The following is a 21498-nucleotide window of genomic DNA, read 5'->3' as shown; positions in this document are numbered from 1 at the left end:
AAGTAAGAAAAGATGTAAGCAAGATAATAAACAACTACCAACATCCACGGACACATGTCCGGATCACTATACAACAAGGGTAAATCCGGGATCGCTATACGAGCCCAGATCAGATCGAGGCCATCTTGGACTTGAAGAGCCCGACATCGGCAAAACAAGTACAGATGTTGACTGGAAGAGCTGCAGCCCTGAATATGTTCATAAGCAGAAGTTCTGACAAATGCAAACTTTTTTTTAGTTTAGTGAAGAAGGCCACAGATTTCTTGTGGACAGAAGAGTGCGAAGTTGCCTTGGCCGACTTGAAGAAATATTTAACCACAGCTCCAATAGTCTCAAATCCAGTACCTGGAGAGGAACTGTTCTTGTACTTTGCCGTCTCAGAGCATGCAATAAATGCAGTGGTAATTAGAGAAGAGAAGTGAGAACAAAGAGCAGTTTACTATGCGAGTAAAACCCTAGTAGGCGCAGAGACCAGATACTTACCCTTGGAGAAACTGACACTGGCCTTAGTAATAGCTTCCAAGAAGCTGAACCATTACTTTCAAGCCCACAAAATTGTAGTATTAACTGAGCATCCATTGAAGTCCCTGTTGCAGCAAGGAGATCTGACTGGCAAGATAGCCAGATGGGCAGTGGTGTTGGGCCAATATGACCTAGAATTCAGACCTAGAACAGCGATTAAAGGCCAGATTTTGGCCGATTTCGTGGCCAAGTTCACACCAAGCACCATCCCACATCAGGCTCCATTGAGTCGTGGTTTAGGATGTCCAGGTGAATGAGAAGAAACCCGGCTGGTGACAGCAGAACAGAAGAAAGAAGAGAAACTTAAGCCTTGCAATATTTACATCGGCGACTACTTCCACCTATTTGTTGATGGGAGTTCAAATCGTCGGGGAGTAGGGGCAGGAGTAGTACTAGTATCGCTAGATGGGCAGATGCTGGAACAATCTATTCGTTTGGGGTTTAAGGCCTCAAACAACGAAGCAGAATATGAAGCACTGATCGCAGGATTGAAGTTGGCAGTAGCAATGGAAGTCGATGAGGTGGTGGTCTTCTGTGACTCCCAGCTTATCGTCAACCAACCAACAGGCGAATACGCAGCCCGATGTGAAAGAATGATGGCCTATGTAAAGGAGGTTATTAGACTGATAGCCTTATTCCAAGATTGTCGACTACAACAAGTTAACCGAGATGACAACAACCATGTTGATGCCTTGGCTAACCTGGCTAGTGCAATAAAATCAAGATAGGCAAGGACAATAATGGTTGACTATTTGTCAGGCACAAGTGTAGAACCACTAAACACAAAGTATGAGGCCATGAGTGTGGAGATGAGATCAAGTTGGATGGATGCGATAGTAGTGTTCCTTAGAGATGGGAAGTTACTAGATGATCATAAAGAAGCACACAAGACCAGACTAAAGTCGGTGAGGTTCAGTCTGACAGCAGAAGGACATCTCTACAGAAGGTCTTTTTCTGGTCCCCATTTGAGATGTATGCATCCTTCACAAGTTGAAGCCTTCCTGTATGAAATACATGAAATAGTATGTGGAAGCCACGCTGGAAGCAAGTCACTTGCTTATAGGACCATTACTCAGTGGTATTGGTGGCCCTATATGCAGAAAGATGTTGAAGCTTATGGCAGAAAGTGTGAGAAGTGTCAGAGGCTTGCACCTTTGATACATTAACCAACGGCAGATTTAAACCCAGTGTCCAGCCCTCGGCCATTTGCCCAATTGGGCATGGATCTTGTTGGACAACTACCTCAAGCGACTGGACAGAAAAAGTTCTTGCTGGTAGTAACAGATTACTTCACCAAGTGGGTAGAAGCAGAACCCGTTGCAAAAATTTGAGATGTTGATGTGAAGAACTTCACATGGAAGAACATCATCACCAGGTTTGGGGTCCCAAGGGCAATAATAGCAGATAATGGTACACAGTTTGATAGTAAGCTAATTAAGAGCTTCTATGCGAAGTACAAAATCAAGAACTACTATTCCACTCCAAGCTTCCCCCAAAGCAATGGTTAGGCAGAAGCATCCAACAAAACTATCTTGAATGACATTAAGAAGAGGCTGGAAGCAGTAAAGGGAAAGTGGATGGATGAGTTGCCCAATGTGCTCTAGGCATATCAGACTACGCCGAGAAGATCAACTGGGAAATCTCCATTTGCCATGGCCTATGGCACTGAAGCAGTTATCCCACTAGAAGTCGGCATCCCAGGGATCAGAACCCAGGGAGTAGAGAATGGGACTAATGAGGCATTCCTGGCCTGAGATTTGGACTTGTTAGAAAAAAATGGGAAAGAGCAGCAATTTGGCTGGGGGCATACCAGTAGTAACTTTCTAAGGCTTATAATAAGAAGATTAACCCAAGAGAGTTTCAAATTGGGGTCCTCGTCAAATTGGGGTCCTCGTCCTGAGAAAGGTCGTCGGCAGCAAGAAGGATCCCACAGAGGGCAAGCTTGGCCCAAATTGGGAGGGACCTTGTAGAAGCATATTGGTAGCTGGCAATGGTACATATCGGCTTGAGGATAGTGATGGCAAAGAGTTACCAAGACCATGGAACACTTGCAATTTGAAGTTTTTCTGTCATTAGATTTTTTTTTTTATGTTATAATTTTATTAGATGAGGTATTAATAAAGTTATAGTTTGGTGAATTTGAAAATTTGTGTGATTGGACTAACCAGTCCTTTGGCGATGTTTCTGATTGAAACATAACGAATAACTTTGACTTATTATATGGCAGAGTTGAATTATACTTGCATATAATACAGTTGAACTAAGTTGGCGATGTTTCTGATTGAAACATGACGAATAACTTAGACTTATTATATGGAAGAGTTGAATTATACTTGCATATAATAGAGTTGAACTAAGTTGACGATGTTTCTAATTGAAACATGACGAATAACTTAGACTTATTATATGGCAGAGTTGAATTATACTTGCATATAATAGAGTTGAACTAAGTTGGCAATGTTTCTGATTGAAACATGACGAATAACTTAGACTTATTATATGGCAGAGTTAAATTATACTTACATATAATAGAGTTGAATTAAGTTGGCGATGTTTCTGATTGAAACATAACGAATAACTTAGACTCATTATCTGGCAGAGGTAAAATTATACTTGCATATAATAGAATTGAACTAAGTTGGATTAACCTAGATCTGCCATATCAAACTCAGATTGAAACTAAGTACATTTGAGTAAGATTAACAGAGGAACTAAGATTGAGAACCTCGACTATTCTTTGTTTGAATCTAACTTCGACAATAAGATCATAGGCACAAGCTTAAATGTGAACATAAGTAAAACTTAAGTTCACATTAGGGGCAGAGAACTAAAGAATAAAGCTCAGAGTACCTTGGACTTGTTGAAACTTTTTTAAAGTTAAGCCGAGGTAAATATTGAAAGGCATACCCGACATACGTTCTACCGAGGTGATCGTGTTGCCAAAGTTGGGAAATATAGAAAACAAAAGTCTTGACAAGTGAGGGTGAAGTGGCAAGTTTAAACTAACACTTGTGAAAATATTTTTACAATGTTTTTAAGTGTTAAGCCAAGATCGAGATAAACCATTACGAAGTTATGTCCAAGGTATTATACTCTGAAGAGGTTATACAGATAAAGGTATATTTTGAAGACATGCAAATTTTTTCTAAGTATGGAATGGTAAACATACATAGAAAAAAGAAGGCATATATTTGAACATTTGGAGGAAAATATAGAGACATGCATTCAGAAAAGAAAGTTGATCAGATACAAAAAAAGGCGCATCGGCCTGCAGAAGGATTACTTGTTCACAGTTACAAAATGAGGCGTATCGGCCAAATATGAAACTGAAATATTGTTCAGGGAAAACAAAATACAAATATAGAAAGAAAAAGAATACAAGGAAAATCATAAATATTCTAAATGCTAAGATTGGCTTCATCGGCTGGTGGTGTTACACTCTTGTCGGCCTCTACCTCGGCATCAATCTCACACAGTGTGTCATCTAGGCTCTTACTGGCAGTCTCGACCTCGGCTTCAGAAGTGGTCTTTTGGACCTCGTCCTCCTCATCTTGAGTCAAGTCCAGGACTTGCTCATTTAGAGTTGGGGACTTGGCCACAACAAAACCTTTAGCGTCGACTTCCACTTCGGCCTCTTCGTCTTCTTCTTTTACTTCGTCTTCTTCTTCTCCTTCTTTCCCCCCAGTCTTAGCCTCAGATTGGCTTGAAGCAAGGGGGAATGGCAAAGTAAGTCGACCTTCATCTCTGAGGGGAAAGTCCTTGGGGACAGCCAATTCCTTTAGAGCAGCCAACTAACTAAGGGTGTAACCCTTGTTGCCTGCCTGTTTGACTTGTTTCTTGTACTCCTCGCGGACATCGGCTGCCCCCTCGGCGTAGGCCTTCTCATCCACTGCTTTGATTTCGGTGTCTTTTGTGGCCAAGGCACTTCGGAGCTCTGCTTGGGATTCGACAGTTTTTGTTTCGGCCTTTTTTATTTTAGCTTTGAGGACCTCAACAACAGCCTCTGCAGCACCGGCCTTTTCCTCAGCTTGGTTTTGGGCTTGTTTAGCTGCCTTGGCCTAATCTATCAGGACTTTCATTTTGGCCTCGGCGTTGTTTAAGGACTTAAGCAAGCCAGTAGCCTCCTTGGTCTTGCGGACCAACTCCTTCTTCATGCCCTCAGCTTGCATCGCAAAGGAGTAGACGTGCCGGATCTCCTAGAAAAAACAAAATGAACAAAGTTAGTAAACTTTTTTAGTATAGAAACAAAGAATGGAGAGTACCAAGTGTTAGGAATTTACTAGTACAGAGTGCTGCACCATCAGAGCAAAATTTTCATTTTCACTGAGCTTGGCCATACCGTTGAGGTCATTAGGAAGGAGCAACGCAGTGTAGAGGGCAACACGGACCTCAATATCAAAAGCGCTATCGCCGGCTCTGACTGGCTTGTCCTCAATTCTGATAGAGGGGGGGCCAGGGGTTATCAGGTTTAAGAGAACCTAAGGTGGCTGCAGAGTCCGACCTCGACTTCTTAAACTTAGTGGATTTGGAGGGATCAGCCTCGGCAGGCCTCTTCTCGGTGGCGGAGGGGCTTTTCTCAACCTCGACTAGCTGCATATAGGCAAAGTGTCCTCAGAGTCGATCTAAGTCACTGTTGCCTTGGCTTTGGCCTTCTTCTCCCTTTTTGGCTTCGCCTTTGGTTGGGATTGCGATGGTGAAGATTGGACTGTGACAACATTGAGGATGTTGGCTAGAAGGACTTCGGCGACGGCCTTGGTGCGCCCCATCTCGTCGGTGGCGATAGCAACAGTGACTTTTGTGCCAAAGTGGATTGCTGGAAGAGCAGTAGGGGAGTTGGCCAGATCGAAAGCTGACGCCTCAGTACTTCGGTGTTTTTTGCTACAAGTTCTGCCTGCAGGGGCGAGTAGTGGAGCTCGACGACGATGTTGACACTGGGCTGAAGGAATTAGTTGGGGAGCAGATGTCGATGCTGCCCTGCTGGGTCAGAGGTTGAGGCTTGATCAGGCCTTGGCGATGAAGTGGCAGAGGAAGTTGTTACTGAAGGTGGAGACTTGCTTTTCTTGGGGACGTCGGGCAGGGCGGATTTGTAGGTTGGAATGTAGTTAAGCAGCAAAGGGGCCTTGCACTGATTAACAGGCAAGCCCAGCAGCTTCTTGAAGTCTTTACTGGGGAAGAATGTCTTGCGAAAGTCTTTGGGTGGCTGAGGAAGAGCTGCAAGTGCAAAAAACTGACATTAGAACATATAAAAGGAACAAAGTAATAAAGACTTGAAAACCAGTAAAGTGACACTTGGTTCTTACCGTTACTCTCTTTAAAGACTGATCGGCTCAAGGAGTAGAGGTGGAGGTCATCATCTGGCGGGAACTTCCAGTTGCCCGAGACGATGAAATAATCATCTCTAGTATCTTTGTTGGAGTCTAGGAGGTTGGCAATAAGTTTGTACTCGGTCAACCTCGGCTTGAGGTAATAGATGTAGCCTTTTTCTGATTTAAGGCCACACATGGTATAGTAGTATTGGATGTCGGCTAGTGTTATTCTAGCGTTTTCTCGGCTAGCTAGGGTAATTATATTGTTAATGACTCTGTAGGAGTTAATGGCTAGCTGCATTGGGCTAAGTTTGTAATAGTGAAGGACTTGGCAAAAAAGGATGTCGAGAAAGAACTTAAGTTCGCACTCGATGAAAGCAACTACTGGGAAGGGCATGAGGTTGTTATTGGGCATAATGGAGCCCTCCTCCCCAGCCAACCTGAGTTAGACATCGGCAGGGATGGAGAACTATCTCCTAAAATACTCAAGCTTCTCTGGGATGTCCACCCTCCACCTAAACATACCCATGATGTCGGCAAGAGGGGTAAGGTGAGAGAATTCAGCAGAAAGAGGTTTGTGTGGGTTTTAGGAACCTCGGCTAAACCCAAAACAAAAACTAAGGCAAGGGTTTTTCAAGATCAATGGGCGTTTGTTTCAGTGTTCCTAAAAAAGTGATTTCTTTACCAAGACTCAAGCCTAAATCTATATAGAATCAGAAAATTGAAGGCAAGAATCTGGAAAATGCAACAAGGAAACAGAACAAAGAGTGTGATTTAGACTCACGAAAGAAACATAAATTCACAAACATTGTACAAAGTGTGTGCAGATGTACAAAGCCAAGTACAGCGGAAAAACAAACAAGTGTGTGAGTGGTGTGTGTATATGTATACCCAGAAAGAGATTGGGTAGAAGCAAAATCATGAAACAAACATGCTCGATACACGAATAATAGAATTCAACACACAAGCAAATATTCAAGAACAGGTTCGCAATGGCCACAATTGAATACAATAAAATTTTGAAATAAATTGAAGACTGAAAAGGGGGAAGAACAGAGACTCACCGAAGAAGATGATGCTGATATGAAACTTGCCAGAGTCAGACGACGTGAGTAGTCAAAGCCAGATGATGAAATGCTTGTCGGAAGAGATGGTTGGAGCAAGTTGCAGAAGCTTCAAAGTATGAAAATAGAGGATTTGAAAGAGAGGCTTTTTAAAAAGAGGAAGCTTGAGCGAAATCAGAAAACGTGAAGTGAAAAGACGAAGAGAGAGGGAAGTGTTTTTGTTAAAACATAAAAAGGCGGCAAAATTACATTGAATATGCTTTGGATGACGTGCCTGTCAGGCGGCGTGCGTAGAAGTGACGCAACTTGATGGCGTGTGTCAGGTACGGTTCAATAAGAAATAGACGCGTGGCAGAAACGGTTGAGAAATCGTGCATGACAGCTCATGCACAGATAGAACTCTTGGAGTTCTTAATTTAATGAAGCAAGAGCCTCGGCTAGAGGGATAATCCCGGTTAAAGAACATTAAAAACTTGGTTCTTGGTTTTTGGGCATTAGTAAAATAGACTACAAGTCTTATGGAGCCGACGTATTATGACCTCAGTAATAAAGATAGCGTAAGTCTTAGCTGACATGTTATATGGACAAACGATTTAGGTTCTATCACCTCAAGATGCCGAGGTAATAGAACCTAGAGGGTAGTTGTGAGGACATATTTTTGTGGATGACAACGCGTAGCCAAGGTGGCACCGAAGTGCCAGCTGAGGTGCCACGTGTCTAGGTCATGGCGCTGAGGTGATCTCGGCTAGGCCGAGGTTATCTGTGAAGATACCGAAATCTGAGATGAACGGATAAGCTAAAAGATTCCTATAACGGGGGAGGACCTCAACCTGGATAAAGATAAAGCTCTTAGGGAGTTTATTTTTATCCATTGGAGAGTCCAGGATGAGCATTAAGTCAGAGTCCAAGAGAAGCTAGGCTTCTACAGAGATCAGGTTAATGCTGGCTATAAAGTAGGGCACCCACGTGGGTCTAAGGTACGCTTTTTGTATCCTGGTTAATGAGTTAAGCACTGTTTGCTATCTTTGAGAGATAATTGAGTATTGACTTGATCATCGGAGTGCCCCCGAGTGGATGAACCACCGCCGAAGTCTTATCTTTCTGTGACAGGTTGTTCAGGTGTAATCTATTCTGCCGGTGTTCTCCAGCTGAGTACCTGTTTGGCAGTGTGGTCAAAAATCAACACCCACAATTTGGCACCGTCTATGGAAAAGAAAGGAGAATAGATGGCCATCAAAAGGAAGCTATCTGCAATGAACATGCGCAGAGCTAATACACAAAAAAATAAAAGCAAGACAATTGGTCATCCTAAAAGAGTGAAGTTGACCTCAATAACTCAGGCCTGCATAGGATATTTAACATGACCTTTAAGCATTGAATCAACTATGTTATTCTACAATGTAACCTCATTAGAAAGAGACCTTTATTATGTATAAGTTTTTCAAAAACCAGACATCACTGCAACAATAATGTCCTACAAAACAAAGCTATAATAACAAAATTGCTACCCAAATGGACAATTTTATGGGATAATACATGAGTAATAATCTGAGTGGAGGAATGAGACTTGTGTCAACAAAAATCTTCATATTCATCAAGTTACGGACACGTGGGTCATGGAAAACTAGAATTCTCTTCAAGATAATTGCATCAGATGCATTTACCTGACAAAGAACGTTGAATTGTAATTCAACGAAGTTGAAGGAAAATTCATAAATCATCAAAACAACATTGTCAATATCAAAAGCACAACATTCTCTCTCCCTCTCCCTCTCCCTCTTTGAGACACTCGGGGCGGATCAAATATTCTTGATGCAGACAATAATTACATTGATCCTCTTGTAGATGATGAAGATGACTCCTATTTCGGACCAAGAGCTTCTCCTAACATGGAAGCAATTTTCAAACTCAGGCCTTTGAAAGTGATATGAAGTTTTGGCTGTTGATAGCATTCATTTTTCTCTAAGTAGTGTGATATTGAGTAGGCATTAACCAAATTCTGACATTAAAAGAGTTTGTCTTATTTCTTTTTCACTGTCATGAAATAGTTTTCACTTGGAGACAACGAGATTAGATTCAAAAGTGGACTCAACGTGCTCCACTCACATAAATACAAGAATTACCAATTTATTCTTTTTCTGTAAAATAAATAATGACGCAAGCATTAACAGTTTCTTCGTCTCCCAAACTGCAATGAAATGCAAAATCAGCATTAGAAGTTGTCCATAAATAGGTGAAACCTGTGGCTAGTTGCTTTGCTTAGGATGCCCACATAGTGGCCATGCTGGCTGACTGCAATGAAATACAAAATCAGCATTAGAAGTTGGCCATGCTAGTTGTCTACTGTAAATTGAGGTATGCCATCTATTCTTAGGCTAGGACTTGCTTCCTCTTTTAATAGGTAGGGAAAAACTGTGAGTCTGTAAGTTGTCAGTAAAATAAATAAAAAAAGCAATTTCAATTATGGGTGGAAAAAGATTAATTTACTAGCAAACAGGTGTGTGGAGCCAACTAAGACTGTTGATGCAAGGCATGGGCATGGACATGTCTGGTCAAATTGTAGCTAAAGCAGAACACAAATGGATAGAAACAAAGAGGAAAAGCCTGGAGCCTAACTAGGAATACTTTCACAACTTATTTCTACTTCATTCAGCCTGAGGAGTTTGTTATTCAAAGAAAACTCTGTATTTCACAAGCCCTCTCATGGGCATTGAAAGTATCTGCTGCAAATGTTGAGAACTGTGAGAAAATTTGATCCACTCCTCTCTTTAATGGGATCAAGGACATTTATAAGCTAAATTTAGAAATACATTCTTGCCCCCACCCCCTAACAAACGTAATTAATAATACCCAACCCAACCCAACCCAGCCCAGCCCAGTCCAGCCTAATGCCCTCTTTTCCAACATCAAAATTGTTAAGAAGCTTGGTGTTTCACCTGTGAGGTTAATGTGGTAAGATAATATTAATGCAAGTGAAATTTATCCGAGAAAGGTCAAAACAATTATTGAATTTGCAATGACTTAATAAGCCTTCGTGGCTCAGAGACATTCTATGGACCTTGACCATAGCATATAATAAGGAAGGACATGCATAGCCAAAATTAGGATATTAAAATGAATGATTAGCAATAACATAAAACTAGAAGTTGATTCATTCTTGACAAGTTCAAGGTCACATCAATTCTAAACAAAATTATATAAAGGAGCTGAGAAGCTTTTATCAAGTGCGATACATACCGACTACCACATTAATAGTATATACAAAATGTTGCATAGAATATTACCTGCCTGCGATGGTTTTTAAAATCATATATTGGGACTTGGACAGATCGCCACTTTTGAGTTTCTCAATGCATTGTACAAGCTGTTCGGAGTCAAAAGCATCTACACACAAGCAAACTTATATTTGAGATTTTCACAAAAGCTCCTGTGCATTCTACTGAATTCTAGTTGCACCATATAGTCAGCAAAGTAGAGAAAAAAACACCAACAGAGTTTACATACAAATTAAAGGCCTATAGCAATACTTAATTATAAATTTTATTACCAGGATAATCAAAGTTATATTCATGTAGTCGTTGTGTTTCTTCAGTTGTCAAGCCACAATAAAATGAATCCTACATATAAGCCACACCAAACATATATCAGGAAATTTGAAAAAGAAATTTGCTTTTATAAAAGAGTGAGTAATCCAAGCCAATTAACCAGGTGTTTATCAAAATTCCTACTGCGTTCCATATTGTAGCCATAGAATCCTTAACAACAAAAGTTGAAAAATATGCATACCATACATGACATTTAACTCTTTGGTAAAAAAATCCAAACCATACACTGCTAGGTATTACTCACATTTACGATCATGACCATAACACCAGAAGGCCGTAGTAAAACACTCAATAAAGTGAGCTGGGTTTTTACTGGGGTCAAATGTCATTCAATGAAATAATAAACTAAAAGGAAGAAAATTATAGGAAAAATGAAATTTAAAAAAGAAACCAAGAGAAATAAAGTGTGCCGAACACAACAATTGGTCAAAATTATCAAAAAGTTCATTGCATTCACCACTGCAGTAGTATATTACACCGAGCATCAAATTTTAAGTAAGAATTACGTATACCAGCTTAAAAGCACCTATCAATAAGAGCATTGCAGAAAATATAATCATAACTAACTAACTTAACATTCCAACATAACAAAAAAATCATTACAGATCAAAGTATTTCAAAAAAAAAAAAAAAATTTGTATTATCACACTTAAGAGAGGTAGAGAAAGAGGGAAGCTCTACCCATGTGAAATGAAACTATTAGCTACAAAGTAGGAATATAATTTTTAGAATGTTAGAGAGTAAAATGTAATTAGATCAAATCTCAAGGTGTCAGTGTAATTTACCATAAATTAATAGAACTGTGAGGATGTTTGTGCAAAAGAACACGAAAAAACAAGCCTTTTCCCTCGCTATCTCTTTCTCATCACTGTCAGTGTCAAACACCAAATCTTTTCCCTCGCCCTGCGTTTCATTTGAACCCTACATTTTCTCTCTCCGACACCAAATCTTCTTCAATCTCTCTCGATCCAGCCTACATTACTCACAATACAAAGCAAGATTTCATCGGCTCAGTTTGCCGATCTCTGGTTTTCAAGCCCTCTGACGATGGAGGTGTCTTCGAAGGCTTCGTTGAGAAGATCGGCTCCATCATTCGCAAATCGGGAATCGGACTCTTCTCAAAGCCTCCAGTCCCTGCACTTCCACTGATTGCCAAGTCTGATGCGATCAAAGTCAAGAAAGACGACGCCCGACGATCTGGTGGAGAAAAGGTGAATTGATCGGTTGCGGCGCATTTGGAAGGGTTTATATGGGACTCAATATCGATTCTGGAGCTCTTCTAGCCATCAAGCAGGTTAATTTTTATTCTTTTTTTTTTTTGAAATCTGTTTGGTTTTGATTTTGTTACTTTCTAATTTTTTAATATCTATGCAATGCAGGTTTCAATTGCAGGCAACAGTGCTTTAAAAGAAAAAAACACAGGTTTTGTATTTCATAAATTAAAATTTTATTTGTTAGTTAAGTAAATTTTGGCCAAAAGTTATGATTAAATTGTAACAAATAATTCAATTAGATTTTTTGAATTACTTAAAAAAATCCAAGTTTATTTCTAGTAATAGTATAAATCCGATATTAGATCTATTTTTAGTGTGTAATGTGACTTCAAACCAATAGATGTATTTTTTAAATTATTTGTGGCATATAGATAAAGGAGCAAATGAACTAAATAATAGATTTTTTAATTAATTACAAATTAATTTGAATTTTTGATGCTTCCAAAACTCATTGATTAAATTTTTAAAAAAATAAACAAAAATTTATTGATTTTAGGAGAGTCCAATGCATACATATAATTGAACAAAACTCAAAACTTGTTTAACAACCAGCAAATAAATGTTTAAATTTAAAGATAAACATAAATAAAATATTAATTTTTTAATATTATTAAGTTTGTATTCAATTTTGCACATTAATTCAAGTCCTCATAGTTTTTTCATCTCCTTCTTCTTCTTACCCTCAACTTTAGCTTCTTATGATGATGATTATAAAAAGATATTCATTACTCTGAGTCACAATAGTGCCATACCCTCAACTTTAGCTTCTTATGATGATGATTACAAAAAGATATTCATCACTCTCAGTCACAACAATGCCATTACTTTTTTGTTTGTCCGAAATATTTGAAAAGGAAAAACACTATGAAAATGGAGAAATGATTGAATAATTTTTAAAAAGTGATTCAATATTAAAAATAAAAATATGAAACACACAATTGAAAAATGTCCGAGAAAAAAAAAAGCAAAATAAAATAAAACCTTTAGAATTGTAGTGATATACCCATGTCTTCATAAGTAAATTGTAGATAAACAGGTTTTGAACGAGTTTTTATTTAGAAAGATATGGAGAAGTAATCATGTTGTTGTAACAAAGAAGAGAGCATGCAATCGAGAGTTGTGAGTTTTTTTTTCCTTCATCATCTTTAATTTCATTTTGGTGGGAATAGTACAACTATTTATAGAGATTGGAATACGAACATAAGAGAAGTTTTTTTAGATTTTTTATAGAAAAGAAATAAGGATAACTATGTAGGATTTTTGTCTTTTATTTTTAATTTGCTTCTTTTTATCTCTTGGTTTTTTATTTGTTTTTATTTTTTTAGATTTTTGTAGAAGAGAGATAAGGATAACTATATTGGATTTCTATCCTTTCATTTGAATTGTTGGAAATAAAGATATTATGTGATTTTTTTTTATTATTTTACTTTTATTTTTTTATATAGGGAGAGGAAGTGAGAAGACTTGAAAAGTGAAAATGGAGCTAGAGGGGGGTGCCATGTTTTTTTTTTCTTTTTAAAATTATGAGAATTTAGGAATGAATTTTTGAAATTTTTTGAGATAACACTACATTTGCTTATATATATAGTATAGATCGCGTTTGTGGTACTAAGTTCCCATTTGAGAACCAAGATTAAAAGCTGCATTTTGCAGCTTGGGGGTAAAAGGCTAGATTGGCTTTTTTAACAATAAGTCATTTGGGAAGTCCAAAAAAGTTGCATGTGAAATTACCATTATACCCTTCATGTTGTCTAGGGTTGTACATGGGTAAAAATGTAAATTTAGTAAATTGTGTAGGGATATTTTGGTCATTTGATTGTGATGTGACATTATAAACAAATATTAATTGAAAAAGCCAAAAGCAATTTTTTACGAACTTCCCAAATCACTTTCTAAAAAAGCCAAAAACTTGATAAAAAACCAAAAGCCAGCTTTTTACCATTTTCCCAAAACACTCCTAAATTGGTAGTTTTCCATTTTAATGTTTAAAGATTTTTGCTTTAGTTGATTGGCAAGAGTATGTTATTTGAATTTGACCTTTTTTAATTTTTGTTAGGCCCACATTAGAGAGCTTGAAGAAAAAGTGAACCTTCTTGAGAATCTTTCACATCCAAACATTGTTGTAAGTATTTGATTTGCATTCTTCCTGAAGCAATAGTTGTTCATTTTTACTGTCTTGTCTGTCTATTTTTATATTTTTGGTTGGTTTTCTAACTTTACTCGTCTCTTCTTTTTCTTGAAGAGATACTTGGGAACAACTAGAGAGGAGGCATCGTTGAATATTTTGTTGGAAATTGTCCCTGGTGGATCTATCTCTTCACTTCTGGGAAAATTTGGTTCATTCCCCAAGTCTGTAAGTTGATTACTACTTATTCAAATTATATATTTTTTGTTTTTGAGTATTGAAGTTTATATCAAATAACACTTTGTCGAGAGGCAAGGCCTGCTTATTGACTTAAAAATTTTCATTTTAGGATGTTTTTTTAATCAACAAAATAAGAAAACTCTATTGATAAAATCAAAACATTACATATGAAGACCATCAATAAAGAAAAGACAAGAGCTCGAAAGCATCATAGCACCTCAACCTGATCCCAACTAAGTTGGCACCAAGAAGGATGCCCAATCTTGTGCTAGCTCAAGCCAAAATGTTGGTGAGAAACCAACAACAAACAGAAAAATCACCCCAAAACAAAGGAGTAACAAACAATCAAACAGACCCCACCTGTTAAAACTATCCTACAGACAACAATCTCCACAGCCAAAAATTAGCCCAGAATTTTGATTCTGTTTCGTTGCCTTGAGCAAGGTTGAACACCACATCATTAATAGAAAAATATATCCCATGTGTGTTATATTTCAACCATAAAGCAATTCTAACCTTCAGCAACACCCCGAAATCCATAAAATCTAGTTGAATTGCATTGAACACACATTCATTTCTGAGCTTCCACACAGACCACATGTGTAACGCCCTCAAAATAACAACATTAAACCCATCTGATAAGACATGCATTTACATATAAACTAACCACATTCCTTTATTCCTTAGAGTTCCATTACATAAGTATTACATGTTAACATCATAACAAAATGCCCTACGGGCTTACAGCTTTCCAAGTTAACACTTGGTTACAACAAAAGAGTACTAACTCGTTTACACATTAAGCCCTTGGCTTGAGGTTACATGTAACACATCAAAAGTTAAGCAACAAAAGTATGCCCGCCTCTAGCCTCCCAGCTATGTCCTTGGAGGTGGCATGCTACCAGTACCTGAAAATGATATTCCCATATAGGGTGAGCCACAGCCCAGTAGAAATATACTAAACCAACCATGAACAATGACTAAAAGATTAGCAATTGATAGATGGCCAACACTGATACAATCACATAAATCATATATTTATGTCAAACGACTTACAAGTCCCAATTACTTTTCATTTCCCCTTTTTCAACAGATAGGCATATAAGCACTACCCACATGCTCAACAGATATGTATAACAACAATATCCACAGATAAGCATAAAAGCTATATCCACACATCACAAAGATAAGCATATAAGCTCTATCTTCACTTCTTTAGACAAGCATATGAGCTGTATCTACGGAGTTCATCCCCTATCTTCTCCCATCACTATCCGGTTTAGAGGTACATCCCCTATCTTCCCCTAAACCGCGGAGTACATCCCCTATCTCCTCCTCTACACATAACGTATACAAACACAATGGTTCTATATACAATCACCCAATACATACAGTTAATGTATTCTATCAACTGTCAAGTTCCATGACACATTTCATTGATTAGTTTCAGTTTGCCTAATCATCATGCATTGTCTACAACAATCACGACTATCCTCCACCGATAGCCCAAAGCAGTTATTTCTAAACAGAAAATAAATGCACAAATGGATATTCAATCAACATTTCATTTCTTCATTTCTCCCAATTAATTATCCCAATTAATTAAACAATGTAATTAGGCCATTTTCCATAATTACCATTTCAACCCTTAGGTCCCATTTTCATCAATGATTCAACATTAATTCTATTTCTCTATGCCAAACATGCATCTAGGTTTATTATGAATAAAACCCCAACTTTTGTAAAATTACACAAAAGCCCCAAACTTTCACAAAATTACCAAACCAAGCCCAACATCTCAAATACCAAAATTTAAAGACAAAATCCATAGAGAGGAGTAGGATATCCCTACCTTGAAGTTTTGGCCAAAAAGGAGATGAAGACTCGAAGATCAACTTGCTCCAAATCCAAACTTTTTCAGATTAAATCGAAGCTCTCAACACCCTCTATCTTTTTAACAAAGGCCCTAGGCTAGATTCACACCCTAGGGAGATCAAATCTTAGAGAGAATGTAAGTTTAGAGAGAGAGAGGCTCGGATTTAGGGTTTAATCAAAGAAAGGAAGTGAAAAAGTGATGTTTAAGACGCTCCTGTCCGCTGATATAAAACACGCTCGCTCGAGCGAAGGCTTGGTCGCTCGAGCGACCAGACACAGAAAACTCTCGCTCGAGCCAAGAAGTTCTCGATCGAGCGAAGAAAAACCCAGACCGCTCGAGCGAAGGAAGCTCGCTCGAGCCAAGAAAGACAGCTCTCAGGTCCAGAACCAGGTGCAACCGCTCGCTCGAGCGAGCCACTCTGGCTCGACCCACCAAACACGAACCCCACTCTCGCTCGAGCGACCAACTCCTCGCTCGAGCGAAGGTCCAAAATTCTGGGCAGCAACACTAGGCTCCCGAACACAACCAACCTGTAACAAACCTGCCTAACACATCCTATAACTCAAATATGAAGAAAAAGGAATGTAAACACGATAATAACCAACTACCAACATCCACGGACGCATGTCCGGATCACTGTACAACAAGGGTAAACCCGGGATCGCTATAACATGATAGCAAAAGGAATAGAATGTCATATCATCCTTTCAAACCTGCTACAGCTTGTACCTAACCACCATTCCAGAAGATCTCTAATAGACCCAGGAATTACCCAAGACAAGTTCCACCAATCCAATAATTTAGACCACATTCTCCATACCAAAGGGCAATATAGTAGGATGTGATTGACAGTTTCCACATTCTCCCTGCAAAACAGACAATAATTGTTCACATTGGGATCCAAAACTGCAATTCTTTGAAGATAAAAAGCCGTTTTCACTCGAACTTTCCAGGCCAACCAACCAACCAAAAAATTTCACTATTGGTGGTGCACCGTTACCCCACAACAGTTTAGTAATCCTAAGAGATGGCCCTTGAGCAGACTCACACCATCTTCTGGCAGAGGAAACAGAAAAAGAGCCCGATGGTTCTGCATTCCACCAAGCTTGATCATCAATATTGATCCTTAGCTTGGGAACATCCTCCAATACCTCAATAAGCCTTTTAACCTCCTCCTCTTCCCAGGCTCTTAAAGGTCTTTTGAATGAGAACTGTCACCCTCCAGCTGCATCTCTGATTTGAATAAAAGACTTCAAGGAGCCATCCTTAGCCTCTAATAAGTTAAAAAGCCTAGGGAAGACATCCTCCAACTTTCCAATCACCAACCATTTGTCTCTCCAAAAGTGTGTCCTTTCACCATTACCAATCACAATTTTAAAATTTTCAACAAAAAATAAGTGCAGATCAACATTTGACACAATAGAAATATATCTCGCCAAACTAAGGACATAGATCTAGTAATCACCACATTTGAAATTTCTCCTAGAACCTGTTTGCCAAGTAGGTTATGAGAATGTACATGAGATGAAAAGCTAAACTCAGAACTTGAAAACCTTGCTTCTATACTATGTAATTTGCGTGTTTGAAAACCTTGCTTGAAAACCATGATTGAATTTCCAACAGATTATGATCAAGAAATGTTGTTTGCATTACTAGAAAAATAACTTTTTGCGTCTAATTATTTGACCGTCGCAAAAAAAAATTATTTGCAACGGCAGATCAGCCGAAGTTAAAACTTATGAACCCTCTATGCCCAATTTATATTTTCCTTTTTTCTTAAACTCTCATTTTCCCCAAATCAGATTGTGTGTTAACTTGCTGAGTAAGAGAATCTAATTTCCCTCTCTCGATTTCGATCTATAGATCACCATGGTCGTCTGAAGAAGAGATCTCCAACGGTATGAACTCTTTTTTTTTGGGGTAAGTATCGGTATGAACTCTCTCTCTCTCTCTCTCTCTCTCTCTCTCGTCTCAGTGAGTCTTTTCGAATCATTCATTCGTATTTCAACTTATTCATCTCTCTACTTTGATCACTTGAACTCACTGAACTCACTATAATTCGTATTCAACTTCTTCATCTGAACTCACTGTAATTTGATCACTTTTTCATCAATCTATTGATTTTTCCATCAGGTAGCCTGATTCTGGAAACAAGCTTTGGTTTGCATCAATCCTTCCTCATCTGCTACAAGTACAAGTTGAACTATTCAATTCTTAATTGTTATCGCTTCACCTTCCAATTCTCACCTCTCTCTCTCTCTCTCTTTATATATATATATATATAGCATTGCTCTCACATGCTTGCTTGTTTTCACCTCCTTGGTTGTAATAGATTGTGGTTGTAATTAATCCAAAATTATAAGTCTTGTTATATTTTTTCCAAATGTCAGGGAGATCAGTGTAATTCATCATCTCTTCTTCTTTTCTTTTTTTTTTTAAATTATGTTGAAATTTTTGTTATTCCATTCTTTCTAGTATAGAAGAATTTAACCCCAAAAAACCAAAAAAAAAAAAAAAAAAAAAAAATTTCTATTTTGGCATCTTTTATTTTTTTTTTTTTTGGGGGGGAGGTGTTCGTTTAGTCAAGTAGAGTTTAAGAAGGTAAATTTTAAAAAATAATGAGACAGAAAAAGAGTCAACAATAAAGTTATTAAAAAATTAATCTCGAATCTCGAATTTCGATGAAGAATGGAAATTTATAATTAATGTACAATATCATATGATAATATCAAGTGATGCCTTCTATAGACTACATGTACCCAAATATAAGGTGGTAGCACAAATGAATAGGAGAGAAAAAAAGAGAGGTTTAATGGACTAGTAAAGTAGAAATGAACTTGTGAATTGATTTAATTTTTTTTTTTATAAATGATGTATATGAAATTTTTTTTTTTTTAAAAAAAAACTGATTCATATTATTAAAACTAATTTGAACCATACGTTTCCATCTAAATCTAAACTGGATAAAAACTCAACTCTCTTCCACAAAATATGTTAATCTCATTTCATATAAGATAATTATATTTAATTATTTTTTATTGAAGTCAATGTACATAAAACAACTTCTTGTTAAGTGGTACCATAAACTAATTAATAAAGGTCCTATTTGGGATGAGCGTTTGGATTAAAATAGTCAGTTGTAGCACTTGTGTCCTTTAAAGCTTTTGGTAAGTGTATTTGAACCCTTTATTTTATTTTGGGAATCTTTGGTGCTGTTGTACCTTAGTTTTGGAGGTGTACAAATTGATTTAAACTTGTTAGGATTGCTCATTCACGCTTGTTCGCGTTGAAAAGTTGTTTGGAAACTTGAAAATCATGTTCTGGGGTCGACGCCGGTCTTGGTGGTGTCGACACCTTCTCTTTTACTTGGCCGCAAGGGTCAACACCAATCTGGGAAGAGTCGACCCTTATTCTGAAATTGCTCACGGCATTTTGGTGTCGACACCAACCTGGGGAAGGGTCGACACCTGCTGTGCAGTCAAACTTAGTGTTCCAGCTTTTCTTCTTGGGGGTCGACACCTGTGTTGCAAGGGTCGACACCTTCGATGTTTTTTTTCAAATTTTTCTATCGATTTGGGGACTACTTTTGGGGGTTTTGACCAGATATTTTGGGTTGGCTTTGGGGCTTATTTCTAACTTTATCTAGTGCTATAAATAGGCTCTCACTTAACCCTTTTCTTTATGTCTTCTTTCCTTTTCTCCCTCTAAATCGTGAGAGTCTCTCTCTCTTTCTCAAAAAACACATTTCACTCATAGATCCTTAGATCTGCTTGCTTGAAGGCCTCTATTCACCTTGCTCCTTTGAGATACATTGTAGAGCTTGTCGAGGGCTTCATTTTGATCGGAGCAAAACGTCGTTTCTCGTTCGTCAACTTTTGAGTTTTTCTTTCTTCTTCCTCTTCTAAGCTTGAGGTAGGGATATTCTACTCTCCTATATGGATTTTAACATAGATATTGTCATCTTGTATAAACGGTGTGATTTGGAAAGGTTTTTGGTAAAATTTTGGTTGGTTTCCATATGTATAAAAAAGTGGTTTTCTATTTGGGTGCTTTATGGGCATGAGAGGTCTTGAACATATTATGACTTAAGAAGAATTGATGAAATTTGGTCTTTGGTATAATGTTTGATAAAGGGGGAGATTTGCCCTAATTGAATTAAATAAGTTATTTCGTATAAATAACGAGATTTGCTTGGAAATTATGGGATTGAAGGAACATGTGATTAAATGGTGTAGTTGGATTAATAAATTACTCACCTATGGAAATGTCGATAAATTATCTATTTGATAGATTTATTTATTTGTTTAGAAATAACTGTTTTGGGCTATCGGTGGAGGATAGTCATGATTGTTGTAGAAACTGCATGATAATTAGGTAAATTGAGACTAATCAATTAGAATATGTCATTGAATATGATGGTTGGATATAAACATTGAATATGTGATTGAATTGGTCATTTTATATGACAACGTATTTAAATACATTGTATATGTATCTTTGTTTGTGAGGAGATAGGGGATGTACTTCATTGTTTGGGAGGAGATAGGGGATGGACTCCATTGATAATTAAGTTGGCCAGAGTATTCAGGGTGAAAGTCCCGAAATCATATATATATTTGGGTACCGGTACCCTCGGACGTAGTTCCGTAAAATAGCAAGAAATAGAAGTGTATGAATAAATGTTTATGATTGAAGAGTTGATAAATGAGTTGTAGTCTCATTTTGAATTGTTTAAACGATGATGAACTATGTCCATGAATTGATTTGGACAAGTAAATGTAAATGAATGGAAGTATGGATGTCAATGTTGATTGGTTATAGATGTGTAAGTTGGTTTTCAAGTGTTAAACATTTATCGAATGCTAATGTTTTAGTTAATTCTCATATATTGTTTAGCATATCTCTACTGGGTTTTGGCTCACCCTACTTGGGACACCATTTTTCAGGTGTAGGTTACATGCCACCTCCAAGGACATAGCTTGGGAGGCTTAGGGGTTGAAGACTCCATTTTGTACATTTTGTTTGGTGTTAAATGTGAATCCAAGCCAAGGGCTTTATATGTAAAGAGTTAGAACTCTTCTTTTGTTGTAACCAAGTGTTAACTTGGAAAGCTGTAAGCCCTTTGGGCACTTATTTTTGTTGTTTAGAAGTTAGAGTTACATGCTACAGTTTCAAGATTAATGCTTATGAAAATGTAATGCATGTAATGTCTTTGTAAAGGAAACTCTGAAGAGATGGTATTTCTCCTATGTTTATGACAATTTGTGAATGGTTGTCTTGTTCTTTTTTTGAGGGCATTACAGTCATGTAGGACAAAATAGGCTATTTTAATTAAATAAGATAAAATGTCACATCCAATCCATAATCATTTCATTTTTTCACTCACAAAAGTTAAAAAATTTAAAAAGTCTATCCCAAACGAGACTTTTTAACTTTAAGCTAAAATAACTAAAAAGTTAAAAAGCCAATCCACATTCCAAAGGAAC

The 21498-nt window shown here is 37.7% G+C and overlaps 1 long non-coding RNA gene across 1 annotated transcript; it reads left to right on the top strand.

Moving 5' to 3' along the window:
• The first annotated feature begins 12821 nt into the window (after window positions 1–12821).
• On the top strand, window positions 12822–21221 carry LOC114307368 (uncharacterized). Its single transcript, XR_003645069.2, has 3 exons — window positions 12822–13893; window positions 14014–14124; window positions 20959–21221. It is a non-coding gene; the product is annotated as an uncharacterized LOC114307368 (long non-coding RNA).
• Window positions 21222–21498: the final 277 nt, after the last annotated feature.

Source organism: Camellia sinensis, chromosome 6 (assembly GCF_055761805.1).
Source record: "Camellia sinensis isolate YWXY chromosome 6, ASM5576180v1, whole genome shotgun sequence".
Classification (NCBI taxonomy): domain Eukaryota; kingdom Viridiplantae; phylum Streptophyta; class Magnoliopsida; order Ericales; family Theaceae; genus Camellia; species Camellia sinensis.
The sequence above is the reverse complement of the archived record's forward strand: the minus strand, read 5'-3'. Positions and strand labels throughout refer to the sequence as shown.